The sequence below is a fragment of the Camelus dromedarius genome, chromosome 12 (assembly GCF_036321535.1).
Source record: "Camelus dromedarius isolate mCamDro1 chromosome 12, mCamDro1.pat, whole genome shotgun sequence".
Lineage (NCBI taxonomy): Eukaryota > Metazoa > Chordata > Mammalia > Artiodactyla > Camelidae > Camelus > Camelus dromedarius.
This window is the reverse complement of record NC_087447.1, coordinates 27,226,602-27,246,371: the sequence shown is the minus strand read 5'-3', so window position 1 is coordinate 27,246,371 and position 19,770 is coordinate 27,226,602. Positions and strand designations below refer to the sequence as shown.

The 19,770-nt window shown below is 40.0% G+C and overlaps 1 long non-coding RNA gene across 2 annotated transcripts in view; it reads right to left on the bottom strand.

Moving 5' to 3' along the window:
• The window catches only part of LOC116155340 (uncharacterized), a 471,009-nt gene that overhangs the window by 255,798 nt on the left and 195,441 nt on the right, over positions 1-19,770 (bottom strand). For both annotated transcript variants that reach the window (XR_010383373.1, XR_004139220.2), the window contains one exon: positions 10,886-11,004. This is a non-coding gene — a long non-coding RNA (uncharacterized LOC116155340). The remainder of the gene's footprint in view (positions 1-10,885; positions 11,005-19,770) is intronic.

The following is a 19,770-nucleotide window of genomic DNA, read 5'->3' as shown; positions in this document are numbered from 1 at the left end:
GGCTTTGGAAGGAGGGGAGGAGCCCTCGGCGAACCTGTTGCTGCAAAAAGAAATAGGACTTGGCTAGAGGTTTGGCTTCTGGGAGGTCTCTATGGTAGTGGTCGTATCTCCAACGCCACCCACCTCCATTAAATACGGGGGGAAAAAACAAAAACAAATACAAAAACCCGCACTACCCCGCCGTGGGCAGGCGAGTGAGTGTGCCAGCAGCGGCTTCCTCACCGATGGACTCCTGGGTTGCTTACTAGGTGGCCGGCGTGCGAAATGCCCCTGGACATGGATGTAAATATGCAATTCTCACAAATACGCCAAAAGAAGATTAGCGGTGGAAAGTGAGACTTTACACACACACACACACACACACACACACACACACACACACACGCACGCACGCACTCACGCACGCACGCAGGTGGCGACCGGGCTCTGGGCACCTCTCCCGGCTCCCTCTGACGGGCCAGGCACGCAGTGGCGGCGCGAGCCCGGACTGCTGGAGCAAATCCGACCTTGGGCGGGTCAGTTGGCGCCGAGGCGGCCACTGTCGTCCTCAGCTGGCAGCTTTGTTCGAGGGCCTTATTGGGCCTCCTCCTTTTGTGGCGCTCTATTAATTATTAAGAGAAATATTCCAGAGCTGAATTATAGATATGCCCTGTGCTCACTCACCTAACCGCTGCTGGCTCGGCGAAGGACACCAGGAGGACTGCTTTTCGCTGCTGTTAGATTTTTTTGAGTCTTTTTAAATAACTAAAAAAAAATCAGACTGTAATCGGTGAAAAGGAAAATAAATTAAATTAAAAAATATTAATGATATGGGGTCTGGTTTTCCGAACTTCTAGTTAGTGACAAAAGTGAGAAACTTTGTCATGAATAAATTTATCTGTGATCCTCTGGCCTCAACCGCGGATGAAGGAATTGAGAGAAAGGCCCCCATGCCAGCTCTGGAGAGGCTCTGTCTCAATTCCAGCCTCATTATAGTCCATTCCAGAAAGCAGGGAGGGTGGATTTCTCCAAAAGTAAAAATGTTCCCGTGTACTGGCCCCAAACCCTCTCTATACCTCCACAGTGTGAGGCAGTCGCTGTGCAGTTCCAGACATGCCAAAAGCAGATGGTTGAGTTTACTGTTGTCTCATCAGAAGGATGTTTCTTGGGATGATAGAAGGCTGGGCTGAGAGCATAAGATCTTGGGACTAGTTTCCCAAAAGCAATTTGTGAGATCAGTCCCATGACGGTGGAACACTGTCGGCGAGATGACAGTTGAGATTCAATGACGTACAAAAGAGGACAGGTATATTGAAACTTGGATGTTTTAACTGGATCATGTTAAAGCTTTATGAATTATGCTTCCATGTGCCATTGACTGTTCATTTCTATCACAGCCCAGAGAATTTTAAAGGTTAAAATGCCTGAGGTCTTCAAAACTATTTGCACTTCTAAGGTATCAGGAATCTGAATTACTAAAGCACCGCAGTGAAAATGCAGCTGAGGAAAAAGCACTTTCAGGAAGATACTCATTCAGGTCATACAAGGAATACTTACTGAGAACCTGATCAAGAATGATAACATTCTTTTTGAGTGTCGACCTAGCACCTGGCTCTCTCGCTTTCTGCTAAATTCTTTACATACATATTGTTTGATTTTCTCTACAGAGCTAAACACTTTATGTGGTAGAGACTATCATTATCACTATTTTATAGAGAAGGAAACTGAGGCTCACAATGGTTAACCAACTTACCCCTCAAATTTACATAGCTCATTATGTAGCAGAACTGGGCCTTTAACAACTGACTCTGCAATGCGGACAGACCCCACGCTAGTGATAATACCACATGGTCTGTGTCCCTTTGTCCTCGTAAACTAGTAGCTGTTAGAGATGCATAAGCAGTTTAGGAAATAAGAAGGGGCATGCTTTGATGGAGGTATGAGAATAGTGTTTCTGGGATGCAACGAATGGAGTAGCACCTAATTTGGGGGAAGCAGGCAGGGATTGACAAGGAAAGGGGAAATGTGTCTGAAGAATGGTGAGAATTGGAGTGGCTCCCATAAAGAATACATGGGCATGTGGCACTGGGGTAGACTAACTGGCACCTGCGAGATGGGGGGGTCCAACTGGAGAGAACGTGCTCCTCCCCCAGGCTCCTCCCCATCCCAAACATGCGCACGCACGCCCTTACACACACACACACACACACACACACACACCTCTTTGACCTTTAAAATAATTTCTTTATAAAGCAAACAAGAAACATTCCATTTCTCTCTGAAATTCTCTTCGAGATTCCTAGAAACTCACACAAATAAACAGCAGCAGAAAGATTCTTTGCTGTGACCAACAAATACTTACGTTATCTCAGTTTCTAAACTGTATTTTCTTTGGAGAGGAAAAAAATATTTTCTTGCCTTTCTTAGTCATTAACTAGTCAAAATTCTTCAAACATCTCACCCTCAAATATACGTATTACCACAAATAATTTCTCCCTGGCTTTGAATTCTCTCAGCGGTGGTACAAATAGTCCAGACCACACTATAAAGCCTTTGTTTACATAGAAAAGGGCAAAGGGCAGCAGATTTTCCTTTGTACAAAGCAGATAGGAGGCCTTCTGGGATACAACTAAGTCCATTATAAATGTTTTTGTTCTCTTTGGGGACCAGGGTCCCCAGTGAATTGCAGTGATCCATTGACTCCTCCTCTCTCTCCCCAAGAAGCCTGCAACACCTCCCTGAATCCTGAGTATCCAGTGTAACCAGTGCAATACCTGTCTCAGAATAACACTCGATAAGACTGTACCAAAATGAATGAACAACGGAATTTGCCAAGAGAGTTCAGTGAATGTGTTGGGAGAAAACGAAAAGAAGATTGCCTTTTCACCTGCTTGCCCCAGCCTCTCAGCTATCTGCCTTTTAAAGTTCTAAAGGGATGTGAGGGCGAATGAACGAGTTCTGGGGGCCTTGATTCCATGCATCTCAGTCCCAAGTGTGTGAATGCAGATGTTCTGAGCAGCCCGTGGTTCCTTCTCAACTGTGAGTTACTCAGCTAGTTTTTCCTGGTAGATGGATTTTTCACTGACTTTACCACACCACCTCCCCATTCCATGTTATGCACACCAGTACTGGTTGGGTCTTAAGACATCAGAATAGCATAATCATTTCTCATTAAAGTGAGGAAACGTCAACCCTGGAGAGAAAGACAGACCCCTCACTTCCTCACTCTGATCACAGCTCTGTGTCAGGTACAGTGGGGAGTAAGTCAGGTGCTCTCGGCCCTGGGTGGACACTTGCAGCCTAGAGGGAGGTCATATTATGTGAAGTAAGTCAGACATAGAAAGACAAATATAATACAATATCAGTTATATGTAGAATCTAAGAAAAATTATACAAATTCTGCTTACAAACCAAAAAAAGACTCACAAAGATAGAAAACAAACTATAGTTACCAAAGGAGAAAAGGGCAGGGGAGGGATAAATTAGGAGTTCGGGATTAACAGATACACAAAATTATATAATATACATATATGTATAAAATATATATAAAATAGATAAACAACAAAGACCTACTGTACAGCACAGGGAATTATATTCAGTTACTTGTAATAACAATGGAAAAGAATCTGAAAAGAAAAAATATATATGTATATATATATGTATAACTGAATCACTCTGCTATACACCTGAAACTAACATTGTAAATCAACTACACTTCAGGAAAAAGTGAAAAAAAACTTCAAAAATACATTCATATGGTCAGGGTCTGACAGAAGTCACATAAGGAGCAGAGAGAAGCAGCACTAACTGAGGTTAGAAAAGTCCTCAAGGCAGAAGGAGTCACAAGCAAAGGTTTACTGAATCAGAATGGCAAGAATGAGAGTAAGAATAAGCAAAGCTAAGCAGAGGATCTGATACAAGAATGGGAAAGGGAAGCGGTGAGGGTGGACTGGATATGCCACGGATATGCCACGCCCAAGAGTCTGAACGAAGGTCTGTAATAAAGCACCGCATGAAAGGATGCTCAACCCTTTTTCCACCTCTACACACAGGACAGATGTAGTTCACATGCACAAAACACTCCCCTGGGCAAACCCAGATTAGCAGCTGCAGCATCCACTAAACAGACTGAGTTACAGGCGCTTCCAGGTTTCCTGGCTACAGGGGTGTCTTTTTCCCCCATCTATGAATGCATCTGAGGAGCCAAGTGAGTGAAATTGAGTTGGCATAAGCTTAAATCATCTCAGATTTAGATTTCTGAATGCAAATCAATCAAAAATGTCCTTTAATTGCAGTAACTCAGAGTTTGCAATGCACCCCACCTTTAACCGTAATACAGCAAAGTGGGGTGACACTGCTGTTGAGATTCACTCTGTCAGATACAGTCATCTCTCAGTTCCAGGGCCCCTCACAGATATCAAAATCTGCAGATACGCAAGGCCTTTAGTATACAGTGGCACAGTACTGTCAGCCTTCCCTACCTGCGGGTTCTTCACCCACAAGTTGGTCGCTTGAATGCATGTATGCAGAACCCGTGGGTACTGCGGGCCAGCTGTCCACTATAATAAGGTGAAGTGGAGTCATCCTTTCAGCTCTTTGTTAAGCTTTCCTTATATGTGATGAGGAAATAGGGCAGTTATGAAGACTCAAGATGAAGTATCAACCTTGGTGCAGATCAAAATCGCCCACAGCCTTGTGTGCTGGCACCAATCAATCAGGAGCAAACTTGGGGCAGAGGTGAATGGAAGGAGGTTTAGGTACGGGATGGATTTCAGTTCCTACAGGCATTACCACCACCATGCCTTCCATATTAACTCCTAATAGTTTATTTCAAGGAGCTTTCCCCATACAACTAAATGCGGGGCTTTTTATAAAAACAAGAGGTCATGGTATACTTCCTGCCTGAAGTGTGTTCCAGACTCTCTGAAGGTCCCTTCAAATATGGTCAATGACCATAGAACAAGTTAGATTCTGCTCCTTCTAGAATTGGCGCCCTTCCCATCTCCCTCATTCTGATTGTGATCAACACCTTTCAGAACAAGCACCACCAAGCCGTATAGCAGGTCTTTGCTCTGCAACTTAAGAATTACTCACCTCCTCTAGGCTGCCAGCACCCATCATGGCCCTGACTACCTCTCCTTCATCAGATCAACATTACTTCTGACTTGGTTAAGTATTAGAAAGACTTTGTCCTGCACACGGTTTCCAAAACAAGGGCCATGGTTGTAGGAAGGATGTTCTCATGTAGAAGAAATTTCTACTAGCTACAGATTAGTTAAAAAAATCTCCCCCAAATATTTTCTACTCTTTGCTCACTTTTTTCCACTCTTGGCTGAAGACAGAAATAATTCTGGGGATTAGCCAACTGACATACAGCTGATCCTTGAAAAATGAAGGGGTTAGAGGTGCCTATCCTCTGCACTGTCAAAAATCCGAGTATAATTTGTAGTCATTTCCCCCCTATCTGTCGTTGCACATTTGTGGATTCAACCAACCAACTATGGTGTATCTGAAAAAAAATCTTGTGTTAAGTAGACCTGCACCATTCAAACCCATGTTGTTCAAGGGTCAACTGTATTTTAGAACCAAAAGCCCAAACAAACAAACCTGAGAGTATGAGTGTCACAGGATGCTAACTTACGATTTTTCATCACTGGTTGCTGAGAACAAGGCATCAGTCATCAGGTTTTATAAACACTGGAATTCCCTTTAATTTATTCCTCAGTCAACCTCACAAATGAGCTCTTATTCTGAATAAACACAGAGAACATAGGCTGACAGCTCCAAAGCTCACAAGGGAGTGCAGAAACTGACAGTCTTCTTTAGAGGGCTTTTAGGAAAAGTCCTTTTCCGAATTTATATATAGATTTGAACTTGAAAGTAAATTACAGGGAAATTCTAATAATTTACAACAGCCCTTGAGGGGGAAAAATAAACATTTGACTAAAGCATTACTCCTAGATTGCTTGCAGGGCTGGAGCAGGGATCAGATGCTGGGGTTATAGGATTGTCTCTCCAGCCTCCTGGCTGCAGAACCTTTAGCAAGACACTTAACCTTTGTGAACCTCAGCTTTCTTATCTATAAAAAGGGGAACTATACCATCAGTCCTGTTTCACAAGATCATGAGTGTGGATCATATAAGAAAATGCAGGGAAATTGTTCTACAACCATAGAAATACTATATAAACAGAGGATATTATTATTTTAAAGTAGTAGTCATCTATTATGGACTGAATGCTTGTGTACCCCTCCCCTAAATTCATATGTTGAAGCCATAAACTCCAACGTGATAGTGTTTGGAGATGGGGCCTCAGGAAGATAATTAGAGTCAGATGAGGTCATAAGAAAGGGGCTCTCATGAGGGGATGGGTGCCCTCATAAGAAAAGAGACACCAGAGAGAGATAACAATCTCCTTCTCTTACAGCAAGATGGTAGCTGCCTCCAAGTCCAGAGAAGAGGTCTCAGAATGAAGCCTACCTTGCCAACACCTTGATCTTAGGTTTTCCAGCCTCCAGACTATGAGGAAATAAATTCCCGTTGTTTAAGCCACCCAGTCTATGGTAATTTTTATGGCAGCCTGAGCTGATTAAGACATCATCAAAACTTGGTAACAGATATTTAAACTATCTTTACTAGCAAATTTTGCTATGGTATTGACTACTGGTACCTGAAACTCAGCAACATGTTGGGTAGAAATAGCCCTTACAGGTTTTCTTTCAAGGTATAGAAAGATCAGTAATCAACTTGCCAGTTGTTAAGATGATGGCAAAATTTTATTAGGCTTTCGTTATCTAAAACTCAACCTAAACCAACTTGAAATTTCTAGCTTTTTTTTTTTTTTGTAAAATGGCTACAGATGACATTAGCTTGAATATCCCAAATGCCGTTAAGAATATTAACTGTTGATTAATTCAACAAAATTATATTGAGCATGTCTTTTGTCTCAGGCATTAGTCTAAGCACTAAGCAGCAGTGATAAACAAAGACAAGGTCTCTGCTCTTAAAAAAAAAGACAGGGTTATTTCAGACAACAATAACTATTATGAGGAAAATAATATAGAGTAATAGCATGTCAGGGAAAAGGGTTCCAACTTCAGTTGGGTAACTAAAGAAGGCCTTGCTAAGCAGGTGATGTTTGAGCTGAAGTCTATATGACAAGAAAGTTGGCCATGTGAAGATTTAGATCAGAGAAAAGAAAAACTTAGTTAGCAAGGATATGAGCAGATGTGGTCCAAGAGTTTAAAATGTCAGACAATGGATAGATAAGGCTTTCCCAAAAGGGGTCTTGTGAATAGACAGTATCTAAGGCACAAGAGTCCTAATATGATTTACTTCTACACACCACCACCTAATCATTGCAGATTGGGATCCTGGAAATGCATCCCCCTCCTTCCTCCCTCAGTCCCCAGTTTCAGGCTTAGTCACTCTTCTAAGTAGCAGAGAATGGATAGGAGGGGCCTTTCTAGAGGTTTGGAGAGGTAGATCTGGGCAGAGGGACTGTTCGCAGTTCTGCACCAGAATACCACCCACATTTACATAAGAGGTGCCGACGACTGCTATCCCCAGGTGTCCTGATTTGTAAATGTAGTTCCCAGATTTCTCTCCCTGGTCTGGCACTGCCTATTCTCTAAAAAGGTAGGATGTGCTGCCTCCCTTACAACTTCTGTCTCATTAAGCTTTCTTTTGGTAGCAAGGAATAGAAAGCTGTTCAAGCTAGTTCCTATATAATACTGAGTTTACAGCAAGGATATTGTCAGATTTTACAGAGTCCACAAAAAAGCTGAAGAACTAAGATTTAAGAAAACAGAAGAATATATACATACATACATATATATGTATATCCCATTCTTCTTTCTCAGTAATGAGTCTGCTTTCCCATAATATCTCCATGCATATGGTCCCACAACGGCTGATTTAGCCCCCTTTTTCATTGGTCTTTCAATTTAAAGTTCCTTCACATGCTTTAAAATTTCTAAGAGGAGAAAGTCTGATCGATTGAGCTCATCTTTCTAACCAGTGCACTCAATTCAGTGACTCTAACTGAGTCACAAATTACCAGCTCAATTGGTCAAGCCACCTATGTCCCAAAGGGAAGTTCGCGCATCTGAGTCTGTGGGTAGAATGCGATTTTCTGAAGAGGGGTCGATACCCCTCACGAATTCTAACAGCAACATGCCAGGTTGTTTTAAGATCTCGGGAAAGCCTTGCTACTCTTACTTATAGAGGATCTTCCTGGTACCATATCGAGCAGACTCAAAATGCTTACATATTCCAGGGGAGAGATTATGTGAACTATTTTACAACTGAGTTGCAGACGACTAGCAGACAATATTACACTGAAATTTTGCAGTATTTTAAGGCTTTTTTTCCACCGTATTTCAAAGCTGAGCTGATCATTTCATTTCAAGAGCGCAGCATTTCATAGTCTCCTGAAAAGCTTATAGGCACATAAGCATTGGCCCAGAAAGAAACCATAATCTCTGAACAAAGAAGTGGCTCCTTGATTACTGTCAAATGCATGGCTTTTAAGGTACTATTAACTAATCACGCTGGCTGAGAAACTCTGGATGAAAGGTATACTCACTCACCTGTTTATCTGTCTGCACCTGAACATGTGTTGATGTATGTGAATGCATCCTGTGTTCATGTTGTCTTCTATGTTGTGCGTAAGCTATAATGGGAAAGCTAATTATTAAACTCTGCAAATGCACCCAGAGGCTACTGTGAGCGATGCATCCAAAACTAAATCTAAAAATAACTAAGTAATAAATAACCATTTGCAGATGGGAATTGTTCGTGCAGTTTTCTAAACAACAGCAGGTTTCCTTAAGACATTACGGTATTTTCCCCGATATTTTACTAGATCTACTAAATCTTCTATACTTAAAGACAGATAATTTGAAAAAGAGTGTGATAAAACTGACTGGATCCAAATTAAAGTTATTTTTAGGGTAATATTGAACCATTGCTTTTATCTTAGAATAGCTTCACACATGCATATTCTTCTCCGTTAGTTAAAAGCACCAAAAGAGTCATTTATGAAAGGCAGTTATTCCAGCAATTATTTAGAATCCGACATTGTCAAAAATGTAAGGACCACTCTTCAAAATAATATCTTGATTGCTTAGTGTTTTACTTGTTCAGGTTCACTCAGAAGAAAATGAAAATGAAAAAGGAGATTAACCTAGAGCTTAAAAGTTCATTATAGCCTGGGAATATGCTGCAGAAATATTTATGTGAGAAAGCTGCAGAGTTTGCAACAAGGAACTTACTGAAAAATGCAAGAGAATTAGGGTTTCTAAGCAGGGGTGACATACTAAACTTCATGAGCAATTAATTTAATATTCAATAATAATCAAAATTTAAAATCAATTTACAAAGGAGTGGGCTTGTTCTGCGATCATCTAAAGTGGTTTCTCCTATCCAGGACTAATCAAAGTACTTGGTGCCATCTTTCAAGACAGCTCCGGTTCACACAGTCTCCTGCCACCATATAACGTATATGCAGTTCGTGGTCTGGTCATGTGCCTCAGACTCAGCTCAACACAGTCCCTGTACTAATAATATATTTGATAAGACAATTCATTTTCCTGCTCAAGACAGTGCATGTCCATCAAGTGATGAACTCTGGCTCAAGTTTTAAGCTTAAAGAAAAATATACTATACTCTCTTCTTTAACTCAGCAGAAGTTATTGAATATTTCATTCCTAAGTGGAATGTGATGTTTGCAAAGAATAATCTGACTTGTTCACTACAGTGATATATAGATTACAGATTAAGAGCACAACCTCTAAAATCAGCAATATATCCATCCATTACTAGATGTATGACCTCGATTAGTTTCTCAATAATGTGATGTTCTCATCTGCAAAATGAAAATGAGGATACCTGCTTTATAAGGTTGTTGTGAGAACTGGATAAGTTATGGGAGAGACAAAATGCAGAGGATAATTGAGGAGATGATTTTATTCTAGCCATTACAAAATGGAGAACATTCATTAATGAGGAAAATCTCAAAGAGAAGTAAGGGGACCTGGGGTTTCATAGAGGCAGATAACAAGGGATTCATCCTAGAATCATATAGAAGTCATGAGGGAAGATAGAGGTGAGTCTTACTCTAGGATATACAAAGAAAATGAAAATCTATGTGTACACTATACTCAGTGCTGATAAATCAGAGAAATCATAGCTTTTTTTTTTATCAAATAAAAATATTAAACAACTCTCATTTGCCAAAGATTTTTTTTGCCTGTATTATGTGAGCTTGGAATCATAAAACATTTCTGATTTGGTTTCTGTAAGGATACTTTTAAAATTTGGTACATTGAAAGTCTTGGTATTTCAATTTCCTTAATTTCTGGGAATTTTAGGAATATACATCTTATATATGCAGTAATTTACCTCTAAGCCAATCAGAATAGAAATCCTTAAAAGATCTTATAACCCAACTTAATAATTCCATCTGGAGGCAGAAAATATTACACACTCACAGAATGAAAGGTAGAGTCTTTTCTGAATGACAAACATAAACATACAAAGAGAGAAAGCACATAGCTTCAATTCTAAAATTTTGGTCATCGGTCAAGCATAAATATAGAAATACAAAACTCACTGATCCATATCAAAGAGCTGTTCTCTTCCCAGTGGGTACAAGCTCTTAATTTTCCAAAGAAACAAATACACCAACAAAAAAGAATAACAAACCAGACTCTCCATCGTCTCTCACCTGACAGACAAGACCTCTAAAAACCATTAATTCCTCTACAGAGACCACCAAGTGGTCAGACCACAAAACCAAAAGAAGCTGGCACCAGAAATCAAGCGTATATTCAAAAAGAATCAAATCCTTACCATTGCTTGCAGTGGATACAAGTCCACAGTACAGGAGCAGGAGTTGGACTTACCATTGTTGGCACCAATCACCAGCCAGGAGCAGAGCATGAAGAGCTCCAAGAGTTCTTCGCTGAACACAGTACACAGGGACCCAAAAGTGCTGCTGTCATATCAGAGTTACAGGACCAAACTGTGAAAGACAAATGCAGAAAAGGAGATTATTTTATGCAAACTATTGCAACAGGAAGAATATTCATTAATGAGGAATGTCTCAAAGAACAGGAGGGAGCCTGAAATTTTTCAGAGACAAATAAGCAAGAATGCAATCCTGGAGTTTATGGGAGTCCCGAGGAAGGATGCAAGCAGGTCTTATCTCAAAATACCACAGCACAGGATGGTCCTTAAAGGGTGGGAAGATTTCTTTTACTTTTCCTTTGTTTTTTTTTTTTTTAAGGGGGATAAGATTTCTCAACCATTACTGCTTTCTAGGGTCAAAGGGCTCGGGTAAAGTTCGGCACCGTCACACTACTCGTTTTATAAAATGTTTACTCATGAAGGGCAAAGCATCGGCAATTATTGTTGAAGAGGGCAGTGTATTTAGAAGTACACTTTGTATATTCTGTGTACAGTCAAATACTATACTAAGTGTATGCCTTTGGGGAGATTACATAAATTCTCTGATTTTTAATTTTCTTATCAGTTCACTGGGCATAATACTAATGACTTCTTCATAAAGCTGTTGTGAAGATCAAATATGATAAAGATAAGAAATTCTGATACCAGGTTCTCACCTGGTGAGCTCTCATAAACTATTTTCATCACCATTTAGAACTGAATGAATGCCATCAGAAAATAGTTCATTGTTTTATTCCTAAAATCTGCCTGACAAAAGTAAATATTTTTAGAACACAAGGATTGACTTTTTTATTTGCCAGATCAGTTTGGTAATTTTAACAGAAGCTTTTGATACTTCTTAACATAATATTTAAACATTTTCACCACATCATTGAGGTAAAGGGAAAATTTGAATTTATGTCTTAAAAAATACCACTATTGTAAAGGAAATGGGAAATAAGTTGTCCTTAAATAATTAACTGAATACTAACAACTTAAACCAAAATCAAAGTTGGAGAAAAGTAAATGCTTTTTGTATGTGTTGTGTTAAAATCCATAATTCTGCTGTTTTCCAGCTGAGTTGATGTAAACCAGAAAACTGACTGAGGATGGTTTGAGGGGAAAAAAAAATGTTTAAATCTTGTCAACTTCTTTTCCTTTTAATTAGTGAAATTAATGGTAAGGAAATTTTGTCAGATCATTGTCTATGTGGACGTGGTTCCAGGAGGATAAAGGTTTTGCTGTTTAAGAATAATAAGTAAAGCAGTCCTAAAAATTCTTGAAGGACCATGGAATTCTCTCCCTCTAGAGTGTGGAGAGCTTTGCCGCAGGGTTCAGAGTCTCTCTCTAACACTTCTCAGCCCCCTGCTGATGCTATTAATGCTACCTAAATTAATGACCTTTAAAATATCAAGAAGGAAAACAATATATGCTGATTTCCTTGACTCCCTACCTGTGATGAAGACTAGCTTAAACGGGGAAGAGGGTTGAGATGAAGGAGGAGTTTTTGTTATGTTGAGCTGAGTCTCTCAACTGGTTTATATCTGCATTGCAAAGGATTTTAGAGCTGTTACCTGCTGCTGACAGGGACCACACTTAGAGCTACTGGCTAAAAAAACTCTAAATCGCCCAGTATGGTCAAACACAAGACCAAAATAAAAACCTTTCATTCCAAGCTCAGCATCATAATAGGCCATTATAGAAAGCAGAGGTTCGTCCTTCAGAAGCTTCAAATCCACCTAAATGCTTGGGATGGCCAGACCAACCCTTGCAAGATACGGTGGCAAATATATAAAATAACATGTATAAGTTTTTGACGTCTCTGAAGTTAGGTAGATTTGGCTCAAATTCTGGTTCCATCATTTATAGATCATGGGCAATTAACTGTAAAATTTATTTAGTTTTTCATCTGAAAAGTGAGAATAAAGGAAGTACACACATTACAGAATTGCTCTTAGAATTAAAAGAGAAAATTTAAGTACTTAGTTACTGGCCCATGGTACCTATTCTAATGAATGTTAGCCTTAGTAGTAGTGGTGTAGTAAAATAGTATATAAGTAGTGTATATTATAAAGAATTTATATATAGGCTACACACACAACCTACAATTAGTTTATCTGACAGTATATAATTAAACAGTATTTATTGTGGTACAGATACAAATGTTATAGCAAGTCAAAGGAAGGAAGAACAGTGGGGGTATCAAAAGGGAAATTAATGCTCTTTGTAACATACCTGGCAAGTATAAGGACTTAATAAATGTTAGGTGCTTTTATTATCACTGCCATTGATGCAGCAGGCTTTGTAGAGGAGGTTAAACCTGAGCTGACCTTTAAAGATGGGTAGGATAAAGATAGCAAAGCCTCTGTCCAGAGATGTGAGACAAGAGCAGGAGTGAAGTCACTGATGTGAGATTTAGCACAACACAGCCCACCAAGGTAAAGACACTAGTCTAAAGAGAACCAGCGGGGATGTTAGAGCGGGCAGATAGCTAGATATGAGCAGAGAGAGGGGGACGCAGGCCAAATGGCAGGAATGCGGCAAAAAAAGGAGGAGCACAGGCCAAATGCAGGAAACCACACATCATGTAAACAACAGGGGTCCCTGGGCAGACAGAGAAGAGCAGGAACCTCTGGACTGATTAGAAATCACACATTTTGGAGTGACAGTGACAGATATCCGGAAGCTAACAAAGAAAGGTGGGAAAAGGCAGGAATCTCCAAAGTCTGAATGTAACCTTTTGCTCATTATGCCTTCATTTCAATAAAATTAGCCTTGCAGATTAGAAGTACCCATTGTGCACTGATGCCATGACACTTCCGATTCAGACTAAATAAGGACAAAGATTCCTCCTCTCCTCAGGAAGGTGGAGATGGGATGAAAATTAGGGACTATGACTCCTGACCCTTCCCTCCCTAATGAGTACTCTGCCCATTCATTTTTACACTCTATGTAACCAACTTACCAAAGAAACTCAGGGCAGCTGCTCACCTGAGCCTGTCCACTCTCCCTTTGAAAGCACACTATTTATCCCTTAATAAATTCTAACTTTATTTTCTTAACCTCCACGTCTCAACTCTGAATTCTTTCCAAGACGAGACAAGAACCTAATCTCTGGCAACAAGAATATGCTCTGATTTCTTTATCAACAAGTCATTGTCATTATTCTCCTCATTCTTGAGAGCTGCTCTTCCTTTTAGTGTCTGGTGCCAGTTACTATGTGTAGTGGGCTGAATGACGGACCCCAAAGGAATATGTCCTCTGTGACCTAATCCGCAGAATCTGTAAATGTGACCTTATTTGGGAAAAAGGTCTTCGCAGATGTATTATTTAAAATCAGGAGGAGATCATCCTGGTTTATCCAGGTGGGCCCTAGATTCAATGACAAGTGTCCTAAGAAGAGAAACAGAGGACAGGTCCACAGAGAAGGCAGCATGGCCACCCACAGAGGCACAGACTGAAGTGCTGCAGCCACAAGCCGAACATTCCCACCAGCCACCAAAAGCTGGGACAGGCAAGGAACACAAGTTCCCCTAGAGGGAAGGCATTGTTGAAGGCAATGCTGATTTTGAACTTCTGGCCTCTAAAACTGTGAAAAAATAAATTTCTTTATTGACTGAACCACCAAATTTGTGGTATGTTCTTACAGCTGCTGCAGAAAACTAATAAGCTGTGCCAAACTTTTGCTTTATTTAACTTAAAAGCCTTCTGCTATCTTCTACGACCGTCTATAACCACAGAGATGTTACTGTCACCATTTACAGGTCCCACAGCAATGTCTGGCAGGCGTGTCTAACTTCATCTAGAGGGAGGGTCAGGAGGCTTCTTCAGGGAAGAAATGTCTAAACTGCAGTCAGTTGGATGGGGAGGAGTTGGCTGAGACAGAGCTGGGAGGGTGTCAAGTAGGCGGAGGGCCTAGATGAAAGGAGAAGGAACAAAACACAGTTGGGAAAGGCTGGCGAACACCAGGGAGCATAAGGAAAAGCATCCTGGATGCAGCACTAGGGCCTGACCAAGGCGGTGGATCTGCCCAGGCCTGAATGGGTCCCCTACAAACAGTCAGAAAGAGGCTGGCCATAGGAGAGGCCGCCCCCAGGAGACTCTAATAACAAGCAGAGGTCAGCTTCTCCTTGTTTTATCAGCCAATCTACTGCTCTTTTGATAAATAATTGATAGGCCTGGATTATTTTAAACCCATGAGGGTATAGGAGGGGGTGGAGGGCAAGAAAGGAGCTAAAATACACGTGGAAATTGGCATATGCTCTCCAGGGTTTTGCAGAAACCAGGTGGCAGCCCCAAAAGAAAATCAATAACCACTGCTTCTATTTGTGGCTCTGTTTCCACAGAAACACTTTTGTGGGTGAATTTGGAAGGCAGATTTACAGTGCCAAAACCACCAGTCCAAAAAAGAGAAAAATTCCGTTCAAATAAACTTTTTACTGTAGTAAAAAAACATCTGATTTTACTATAATTTTTCCATTTCATTAACCCAGTTTGGAAGGGATTATGAAATAAACTCAGCCATGCTCCTGTAGACACAATAATACTAAAATATTAGCTTTGATATAAGCAGAATATGTGGAAGGTGTAGAAAAAAGTTTGATGGGCCTGTCAAGTGGAACCTATCTGCAAAAATAATGAATATACTCAACTTTATTAAGGCACTATGCTAGTGAGGGTAACACTGATTAAAAAAAAAAAACTCACTCCCTTTTGTGCTTTCCTAAATCTTAAATGTTCTATATTATGCATGTTGTAGGCATATGATTAAAAATATTCTTAAAATTATCTGCCACAAGTAATTTATACATGACTCTTTACCTCAGACATGACAGAAATCTTCCTAATAGCCATTCTTTGGTAGAATAAGTACATTTCAGTATTTTTGTTAGTATCAAACCTAAAATACTAAAAATACTCAGAACTTTTATCATTAAAATATATAAGGTTGTCAAGGTTCATTTCTAAAGACTCTTTAAAGAGTAGTTTTAAGTTTACAACAAAACTGAGAGGGAGGTACAGAGATTCCACACATCCACACACAGGTATAGCCTCCCACGTTATCAACATCACTCACCAGAATAGTACATGTTTTACCACAGATAAGCCTACATTGACACATCATAATCCACAGATTACCTTAGGGTTCACTATCGGTATTGCACATTCTATGGGTTTGGACAAATTTATAATGACATACATCCATCATTACAATATCATACAGAAGATTTGTGTTACCCTAAAAATCCTCTGGGCTCTGCTTGTTCACCTCTCTCCCTCCTTCCGCCCCTGGCAACCACTGATCTTTCATTGTCTCCATAGTTTGGCCTCTTCCAGAATACCATATAGCTGGAACCACACAATATATGGCCTTTTCAGATTAGCTTCTTTCACTTAGTAATATACATTTAAGTTTCCCCCAAGTTTCACTGTTTTATAGCTTATATCTTTTTAATGCTGAATAATATTCCATTGCCTGGAAGACAGTTCATTTTCAAACATCAGTCTTTTCCAGTCTCTAAAGGAAATATATGCCTCACTTATTCAACTTATGTGTTAGCATTAAGTCTCAGACCTAAATCTCTCTAAGTCTTCCTAACTTCTAAGTTGCCTTGGACTCTGGGGGTGCCATTCAGCCCACAAGAGGGGTAAGGGAGGGGGCAGGAGGTAGAAGACAATGTCATTGGTCTCAGCTGTGACTTTATGAGGGACTTAAAGGAAAACAAAATAGGGATCTAGGTAGATTGACATATCCACAAGGAAACCTCCTTTTTGTCATAATAAACCATCATCTCCATAAATTATATGAGATGAACTAGCTTCTTTATTTCCTCACTTCTTAAATCTGATTCTTCTCTTTACCTTACCCTCTATTTGCTTATCTAAAGCAGACCTTGTTAGTTGCTTACTTACCATTTTTACCTCTTTCCTTCTTAGAAACAGCATCCTAGACTGAGCAGTCTTACACCTGGCCCCCATCATCCTTATTCTCCATCACTCTGAAAGCTTCCTAATATGCACCCCAATGCTTCTAATCTTGACCTCTAAGTTTCTGCCTCAAAGTAGAGTTACCTTTTTAAACTTAAATCAGATCATTACACCACCCCACTTAAATGACATCCATTGAGAACAATATCCAAACTCCTTATGAGGACCCACAAGGTCTTAAGTGACCAGGCGATGCCTTGATCGCTGGCTGGCCTCAGCTCCTGTCACTCTTATCATGGACCAGTCACGTTGGCCTTTTGGTTCTTTAAATACACCAAGGTATTTCTATCCTCAGGGACTCTGTCCTTGCTCTTTGTTCTCCCAGGGAGGCCTGACTTCAGTTCTTTGGGTGGTTGGCATCTCATCATTCAGGTCAGCAGCCGAATACCACAGGCCTTTTTTGCCCACCTAACCTAAAGGAACCTCAATACCCAGTTACCATCACAGCCTCCTATTTAATGATCTCTATGCCATTATTATCTGATACACTTATATTTACTTATTATTTAATTTTTTAGAATGAAAGCTTTGTAAGTGTAAATGCTTTTCATTGTTCCATCCCCAGAGTTTAGTAAGTGTTTAATAAATGTTAGTTAAATAAAAGGAAGGAAGGAAGGAGGGAAAGGAGGGAGGAAAGAAAATGATCTAGTCAGTACTTCTTACTGCACTCAATCCCTAAGTAATTAATACACATTCTCAGACTTACCAGACCCACCAGCAGAGAAACATGGAACTAGATTTGTACCTTAAAAATATAACAAACTAAATACCTGAAATAAAATTCTTTAAACACATGACTTAATAAACTCACTGATGACAACTTATTTCTAATGATTGCACTGGCTTCCTTCAACATTGTACCCTAGTTGGATAGAATTGTTCTTCAGTAAAGTAACTGAATACTTAAAAAGGAGCATGAACATTTAGCAGAATAATTGCAAGTAGTCTTTGGTGCCAAAGAGCCTAGGTTCAAATTCTGGCTCTGGTGTTTACCAGGTATAAACTTTGAGCAGTTTACCTAACCTTTCTGGGCTCAGTTTTCTCACCTATAAGATGAGGCTAATGCTAGTCCCTCCTTCACAGCACTACTGCTAGGATTAGACAAATGGAAGCCACGTCACTTAGCACAGTCCCTGCACCAACTAAGGATCTAACAAATCTCAACGATCATTGAACTGTTTTGTATTATACTCTGTTATCAAGAGATTTTCTAAAGAGGCTCTCCCATTTCAGTAAGACCAAACAAATGAGTCACCCAGCCTTGGGTCCACAGGCAACACTTGATGCTATGTTCTCTGAACCTTGGCAGTTTATTCATTTCCCTTTAATAATGACAGCAGTACTTTCTTCAGCTGCCAGCCAGGCACGCCTGGTTGGCCTTTATTTCCTTTCTGTAAAGCTCTCTTTTATCACAGCTGCACATATGCATTTGATTTGGTCTCTGCTCTATGTGGCTGCCAATATGTGGAATCTGTTTGATCTTGATGAAACTATAGGGGAAGGGATGGAAATTTAACAGGATCCCACAGACTTTCTCGTTTTCCCCTCCAGAAAGAAGGGTTGGGTATCATGAAGATAAAAATAAAGCAGCATTATTTTCAGGCTGATTCCTGGAGAAAGCTTCATGTGAACTCAACAGCGGAAAACAAACAAACAAACAAACAAATATATAATGGGTCCCCAAACCTTTCAATTATAAATACCTGTTTAAGAAAAGCTTATGAATAAAATGTAACAAAAAAGCAGATGCTGGCAGAGGCAGAGAATGAATTACCCAATTACTCCTGAATTCTTAGAGCAAACCTATGTGCTCCCTACAATATAGAATTTCCATGGAGAAAAAACTATAGATGTTCACGTTAAACCAAAGTTCTGAATTTGTTTTACAATTCCATATTTTCCTGATATTTTTGTCATCTCTGTTTATAAGCTCATCACAGCCCATCATGAAATGAGGCATAAGCAAGGAAAAAATGTTTCCCTTGATACACTAAAGCCAAGAAAAGAAGAAAAAGAAGAAATAAGAAAATGAAATTTAGAGGCGAGTTAATTCTCTTGGAATACAAAAAGCATAATTTTTCATTGTGATAAATAGCTCTTCCCTAATAAATGTGGTATAATTGTAAATCTTTCAGCCATAGGCAAAAGTTACAGATGAATCATGCCATCGTGGGGTGGCCTATTTGGCAATTGAGCCTCAGATTCAAAGAACACTTACTATATGCCAAGTGCTGTGCTAAACACTGCCTCGTGTCACCGTACTTATTTCTCACAACCACTGTTTGGAGAAAGCATAATTGTCTGCTTCTGTCATGTGAGAAAACTGATACTCAGAGAAGTAAATCCACTTGTGCTTAGCTGCACAGCTTAATATGGCAGCTTTGAGGCTCACACCTCCGTTCTTGGATTCCAAGTGATTTAACAGACAGACTTGGAATTATCATGGGAGAGAAATGAATACTGGAGAGCTAGAGGCCAGGATGTGTGAATGCAGAAAAAAGGTTACAGATGAGGTTCAAAACAAAATTCGCAGAAAAAAACAGTAGAGGGATTAAATGGGTTCCTACTCCTGAAGAAAACAGTAAACATTTCACACTTTTTGGTCTATCTTGCTGTGCTGTCTCAGCTTTTCATCGTGTCCCTAGATGTGGGTGATCCCCAAGGCTCCGCCCTCAGCTCCTCTTTTTAATTCCTTTTTCAGGGAAATCATCCAGTCTGTTGGCCACCTCTACACAGACCATTCCCAGATTGCTGCCTCTAGCTTTGAACTTTCTCAAGAGCCTCAGTCATACCTTTCCAAAGGGCTGGACATTTTCAACAGGATATTATAACCTCCTCTCAAACTCAATATTTG